The sequence below is a fragment of the Dipodomys spectabilis genome, unplaced genomic scaffold, assembly GCF_019054845.1.
Source record: "Dipodomys spectabilis isolate Male_0828 unplaced genomic scaffold, ASM1905484v1 ptg000029l, whole genome shotgun sequence".
Classification (NCBI taxonomy): Eukaryota; Metazoa; Chordata; class Mammalia; order Rodentia; family Heteromyidae; genus Dipodomys; species Dipodomys spectabilis.
In genome coordinates this window covers 578320-585695 of record NW_024870706.1, presented here as the reverse complement: position 1 = coordinate 585695, position 7376 = coordinate 578320, and positions in this window count along the sequence as shown.

Sequence of the window (7376 nt, the reverse complement as noted above, 5' to 3'; positions counted from 1 at the left end):
ACACATACACACCAAGATAGAGAATTTGACAGTCAGCCGGCACAAATTCCACTTCAGAAACTCAATATTTAAAAAAAAAAAAAAAGAGGGAAGGGAAGGAAAGTCTTGCCCCAGGAGGTGATATAATTGGTGCCAAAATTCCACAGGAATTCTAAGATGTGGAACAGGACACAGAGCCTCAGGCACAAGGTACAGCATGGGCACAGGTATGGATTTGTGGGGTAGAGCAGGTGGTGTCGATGAAATGAAGGTTCTGTGGCTTCATACAAGTCTGGCCGAACACTGAAAATTGGGTCAAGTTTTGTACTTGAGTCAAAGGTAGGGCAGAGGGAGGGGTCCCAGATTAAGGCACAGAGAAAGATTAACTTGACTCTTCACCAAAGACCCCAGACAATTTCTGTGGCTGTAAGCTTATTTTTCACAGCTCCTGACCCTCAGGTAGTCTTTGCATGGAGGAATCAGGGCAAATGCAGGGAAGAACTTTTGCTTAAGAAAAGCTTCTAGCTCAATCGCACCAGTGGCTCATCCCCTGTAAATCTTAGCTAATCAGGAGACTGAGATCAGAGATCGTGGGTCAAAGCCATCTCAGAGGAGGAAAGTTAGTGAGACTTTCTTGCCCATGAACTAACAAAAGCCAGAAATGGAACTGTGGCTCAAGTGGTAGAATGTCCACATTGAGAGAAAATGTTAAGAGAATACAGGTCAGAACCTGAGTTCAGGCCCCAGAATTGGCACCTAAAAAATAAAGAAAAGCTTTCAGGAGCTCCTAGTCCACTGTGGTGAAAGGCCAGATTAGCCAGGCAAGGGTGGCTTATACTGGTCCGATCAGCCAGGCAAGGGTGGCTTATGCTGGTCCTCCTAGCTCCTCAGGAGCCTGAGATGTGAGGATTGCCATGCAAATCCAGCCTGGGTAGGAATGTCCGTGAGACTCTGATCTCCAATGATCCACCAGAAAACCAGAAGCGATGATGTGGCTCAAGTGCTAAGCTGAAGAACTGAAAGACGGTGCCCAGGCTCAGACTTAGAGCCCCGTGACCAATACCTGGCCTACTTTGACTTCATGCTGTGGCTCTAGGCAGAGTACTTTCCAGTGGGTTCCTGATGGTCTTCCAATGTCTATGTGTCCTACAAGTCTTGAGAGCAGCCTCCTTGAAGGCCTTTGCCTACAGAGCGGGACAGTACAAGATAAGGATCAAGTCTTGTGGCATACAGGTCATCGGCCGGGTCATCACAAGGGCATCTGTCATGAGTGCAGTGTGGATCTGAGCACTAAATCGATGTCTCAGACCACGGTTCTCTGTCAGAAGGGGTAGACCAGTTAACGCCGGCTCACAAGGAAATCACAAGAATGTGAATTTTTCAGGCACACCTTGGGCAGGTTTTGAGTTGGGTTCATGAGAGACTTGTAGGCTGAGGAATCCAAAGCAGACTGGCTGCTGCTTGTAGTAGTCACTATATCCCAAGAGTCCCAGGGCTCAGAGCCCTGCTTAACTCACCATTGCTCATTGGCAGATGAAGGTCTGCTATCATGGGATAACTACAAAGGAGCATCCATAGTGTCCTTCCCTTAGTTCTATGGCCCCGTGCTGGGATGGAGGGGCAGGTTCCATGGAACTTACTGCCATATGCCAGACTCCTCAGCCCAAGAAGAACTTATGGGGAAACAACTGATGTAGCTTGAGAGTTTACTATGATTATGCCTCAGGACTGCCCCCAGTTCTAGCTTAGCTTATCATTACTACCTTCCTCAGTGTGTGTGTGTGTGTGTGTGTGTGTGTGTGTGTGTGTGTGTGTGTGTGTGTGTGTGTGTGTGTTCGCACGCACGCGCGTGTGCGCATGTGGACCCATGCGCATGCGCACATGTGCATTAGTGCATCTTAGTAGTAGGGCTTGAATTCAGGGCCTGTGCTCTGTCCCTCAGTTTTTTCATTCAAGGATAGCACTCTACCACTTGAGCCACAGCTTTTCTTCCAGCTTGCAGGTGGTTCTTGGGAGAGGAGAGTCTCACAGACATTTCTTGTTGGGTTTCATCTGAATGTTAGTCCTCCAATCTCAGCCTGCTGAGGAAGCTAGGAATATGACAGCATGAGCCATTAGCATCTGGCCTCGCTTTCCTTCTTGGATAAAACAGAATAACTATTTCCTAGTCAAACACCCATCTACAGCTATCCCTCCTTTCCCTTCCCCTAACCCTCCGGGATTCAGAGGAAACATATTCTCCCCTGAGGACAAAGAAATAGGATTCCCTGACAGGTTTGAGCTTTATGTTCTCCACAGAGTCAGGGGCTGCTGGGAGCTGATGTAGAGGTCAGAGATGTAGGCCAGGGCAAGTAGACAGCTGTTAGAACAGAAAGTATGAAAAGACATCCGTGCAGCGGCATGGCAGTGGCTCATGCTTATAATCCTAGCTACTCAAGGCTGACACTGGAGGATCAATCAAGATTCAAAGCTAGCCTGGACATACTCTTATCTCCAAAGAATCACCAAAAAGCTGGGGAGAAGAAATACTATAATTCAAATGTTAGAGCACCAAACTTGTGAAAACAAGCTAGGCTTTTCAAGCCTTGGTAAACACACACACACAAACACAAACACACACACACACACACACACACACACACACACACACACACACACACACAAGCCATATGCATGCAAAATCAGAGATTTCTACACTGTAACCTTTAAGTATTCTCTACTTTTTTCCCCACTCAATCTGGTGGTTGTTGGCCTAGGAGTTCGATGCATCCAACACCACCTGACATCTATAATTTTGGGGAACACACTGGCTATAATGTCAGCCTTCCCCAATCCCATCCCTTGATTGGGTCATGGTCTATCCAGACCCTTTGGGGTTCCTTTTACAGACTCGCCAAGATCTTTAAAGAGGCATCACATGCTGGTCACTGATGGCTCACGCCTGTCATCATAGCTACTCAGGAAGGTGAGATCTGGCTTCCAAGCCAGCTCGGGTAGGAAAGTGTGTGAGACCCTTATCCTCGAAGAACCATCAGAAAACAAGAAGTGCCCCTGTGGCTCAAGTGGTAGAGTGCAAGCCTGGAGAAAAAGAGCTCAGGAACAACGCTCATGGACAACAACTACAAGGAGAGGCATTGCATGTTAGCTTTGGGATTGGCATGGGCCAAATACTGTAAATTTCAAGTGCACCAAGATAAAGCATTACCTCCTTTAGGCCCATGCTCCTCTATCTTGTCCAACCCATGGCCTTGGCCGAGCTTTGGATCAAGAGGGCTCTGGCTTGATGGGAAGGTCCCATGGAGGAAGATCCCAGACCAATTGCACTGGCTCCTTCCTCCCTGCTCACACTGCTGCTTCTGCTCTTTGCCATAGACCTTCTTCCTAAAGTCCATCCATGAGATCATTGACACCAACACAATGGTGAGTGGTCGGTCCAGCCTAACTCGGGGAAGTCAGAGGGGGAAGTCAGTTTGGTTCTAGGAACTTCTACCCTGGGTGTGGGCTGAGGCCACTGCTGACATTTATTTCATTCTGAGCCTTGCAGGGGTAGGGGAAAGTGTAGACAAAACATTGAGTCAGGTAAGACGGGAATCTGTAGGACCACTTGAGTCGGGGAGACTGTGGGACTCTGGGGGCCACTGTTCTTGGTACTCTTCTCTCAGACGTCCCTCTCCCTCTCTCATCCCTCAATACTAAAAGAGAAACTTTAAGTAAGGGTGTTGAAGAGGGGGCAGGGAAGTATTTTCGTGTGAGCCAGACTTGTGCTTCATATTCATCCTAACCCATAATTCCTATTTATCTGAGGATTGGCCATATGTGTTTAGGGGTGGGGGATCATCCTAGATGAGAATGTGGCTCAGTGATAGAGTGGTCACCTAGCAAGCCTGAAGCCCTGGGTTCGATTCCACAAAGAAAACCTGGAAGGGAGGTGGGGCTCAACTTGTAGCCCACCAGTCTTGAACAAATAGAGCTCAAGGACAGTGGCCAGGCCCTGAGTTCAAGCCCTATAACTAGAAGAACAAATCTTTGTTGAGGCTTTATTTTCCCTTTGGAAATAATTTATGCTTTGTGATAAACATAACATGGGCCTCTTCCCTGGCCACCAATGGGCCATTAGATGTCCCTGGAATTTGTGCCTCCTCACAGCAGCCTCTGCTCTACTCGGCCCACAGTTTACCCTTCCTAGTTCTGGTGGCTGCTGAGGATTTGGGGACTCAGCATGTCACATAAGGAGTCATCATCCCCATCAGTCTACAGGAAAAAGGTATGGAGCACTGCAAGCCTGAGTGCACCAGCTGTGGTAGTTCTGGATGTGAGGATCTGCAGCAGGACATGCTCTGTGGGGGAGTCCTGTACAGGGCATGGAACCCTGACCTCTCCTCTTGCAGTTTCCACACTATCCTGAAGTTGCAATTCTTCAAAATCTTTCTGCGCCTCCCTCATTTTGACCACCCAGGAGACTGAGGCCTCTGAAGCAGCTGCACTGGTGGGGAGCTCAGCCTGTGTCAGCATCTGGAGCCCCCTGTGGGAGTGACAGCAGCTCTTGCAGCTATCTACTCTTTATCTTCTCCTGGAACAGCTGGCACATGCACTCGGCTTTCTCCTGACACAGCTGATCCAGAATGAACATTTGTCCTTTACATGCCAGGAGGGATTCCAGGGCAGTGCGGATATGTGCCGACAGCTGGGTGCATCAATGGTGGAGCTCATCTGCAGGACTCTGGAAGTCCACCTCATCAGGAAGGTTGTGGATGAAGCAGATATTCTTCTCGGATACCCACATGTCCCACTTCCCATTCTCTCACATGTTGTGGTGGCACCTCACATGGCGGGGGACCTGTGGCTCTGGCTCTATCTGGCACTGAGCTGTCTGGGGAAGGGGGAAGGGGGAGTGCCTGCAGCAGTCAGGCAGGAGTTTCCCCCTGTGGATCTCAGCCTCTGAGAGTGCTAACAGAGCCACATCCCTCTCAGTTTGGGGGACATCTCCATCCTCTGCCATGGGCCCATTGAGGAGAGTCACTTCCTCAGATTTTGTTTCTCCAGGGTTCACAGATTCCCTTTCCCCAGGGAAAGCCAGGAACCTCAGCTGGGCCTGCAGGTGCTTCCTCTGTGGACTGGTCACTTCCAGGCACTTGAAACTGTCCTGCCATTTGGGGGCACTACCTAGTCCCCCCAGTTGGTCGGACCCTGCACTTGTTTCAGCTGCTCCAACAGCTGAGTCTGCTTCTGCAGGTGCTACTGCAGTACCTACTACTTGGAACACAGTTGCTCATTTGAAGTGATGTGATGCTCACAGGTGGCTTTGAGCTCCTGCAGCTAGGCCAGAGACTGCTCCTGCTGGTCCTGCAGCTCCCGAATCACGTGGCTCTCTCTCTCTCTCAGCCACCTCTTTCCATTTCTCTATCTTCTCTTCTGAGCAGTCCAGCTGTTCCCGCAGATGTTTCTTCACCTGCTGCTCTGAGTCCACGATGCTGGAGAAATCCTCCTTCTCACTGCTCACCCTGTGGAGAGTGTCCCTTGGCAAGGCCAGCTGTTCCTCCAGCTGTGGGTTGCACACACATGCACATCGTGGGGTCTTGGGGATCTCCTGCCGATCCTTGGTTTTCTTCTCTAGTCTTCCCCCTTGCTCCTGCTGCTCCACAATCTGGAGATGGAGTCTCTGGTTTTCCTGGACCTAGATATGAAGTTGTTCCTCCAGGTATTTCAACGCCATCTGCATGAGGTAGGCGTGGGCCTGCAGTTGCTGCTCCTCCTGAGATGGACACTTGGGGGCCCATGGATCTGCCTGCTTCCTTCTCAGTCCCCCCAGCTATTCTCTAGGTGCAGCACCTACCTCAATCTTTACTCCTTCTCCTCTGTCAGTTGGTTTACCTGCTCCGTCAACCACCAGGCCTCCTCCTTCTGCACGGACCTCTCAATGCTCAGGTTCTGCGAGAAGCTGTCTCTCTCCAGATTCATGGTCACCATTCAGCTCAGGTTGTCCTGAAGTCTTTTTAGTACCTCAAACACCTCCAGCACTTGTTGGAACTTGCAGATTCTGTTCTTCCTGTTGCTCCTCTATGTCCAGAGTGCTTCCAGCTTCTCCTAAAACTCTGTGTTCACTTGCTCCAGGTCATAGAAGCTACTGGGCTATTCCTTGAGCTGAAGTGTTACATCATTCAGCTGTTCAAACAACATTTCAATCTCCTTCTGTAAGTAGTAACCACAGAAGCCACCATCTCCAGCTCCCCCATACACTGCTCTGCGGCCTGTAGGCAGCTGGTGAGAGCTTCATGCTCCATTTCTCTGTCATCGGCCATGAGCTGCATGTGGGCTGGTGCCGATTATAAATCATTTTCTGCTGAAACCAACCTCTGTATGGGTAGCTTGTGGATGCTAGCTCTGTTTTTGGTGCTTTGTGCACTTGGGTTACCTTCTCCTTCTCTTTCTCTTGTCAATCCTGCAGGTCTGTCTGTTCCTGCTTCAGTGGTTGGATCTTGGCACAGAGCACCTGGTTTCTTCTTTTGCTGCAGTCCAGGGAAGGCACCACATGTTGGTAGCACCTCTGCAGATTCTTGGTGGTATTGGGACCCTTGACACTTGGACCCTTATGGCTGTGACTTTGACCAAAGGGAGGGGAGGCCTGTCGTAGGCATCACCTTTGACCAGATCCTCCATTGAATCACCCTCCCCAGTGGTGTTTGTCTTTGGGATTCTTCCCTTTTTTGTATTCTTTGTTTTCTTGAATGTTGAAGGTCTGACAGGAGGATTCTTCTGCTGGTGTTCTGGCAGTAGTTTGTTGCCTGCAGCTCTGTCTCAGAGTCTTGTTGTTTCAGGCATCTGAGTGCTGGGATGTTAAAGATGGGCTGGCCACATTCCCAGGCTCTGGGAAATCCTCTATTCTCCCACTCACTGACTAGGTCATCAATTTCCTATTGAATTCCAAATTCGACTTGAGACTCTTGCTTACCACTCAGTTACCTCTAATTTCCTCAACTGCTGGTAGTGGTGTCAACCAACAGACAGCCAGATGGCTGCACAGATTGTTGTGTATGTCTGTTTGTTGCCAGTCTTGGACATTGAACTCAGGATCTAGGCACAGTCCATGAGCTGCTTTTGCTCAAAGCTACCCCTCTACCACTGGAGCCACATGGCTCTACTTCTGGCTTTGTTGACACTGAAGTTGGACAGGGGTCTCAAGTACTTTCCAGCCTAGGGTGACTTTGACCATGAATCTCCTTTCACAGCTTTGTAAGTATCATGGAGTACTGCTGAGAGCCACTGGTGCCTGCTTAATCATTGGTCTTGCTGATGTTCTTGGACAGACCGGAGAGTTCCCTATCTTTGGGTTCAAGTGGTGGATGCTGGAGCCCACAGTTTGAATCTTGGTCCCGCCACCTCCAAATGGCAGGAGATCC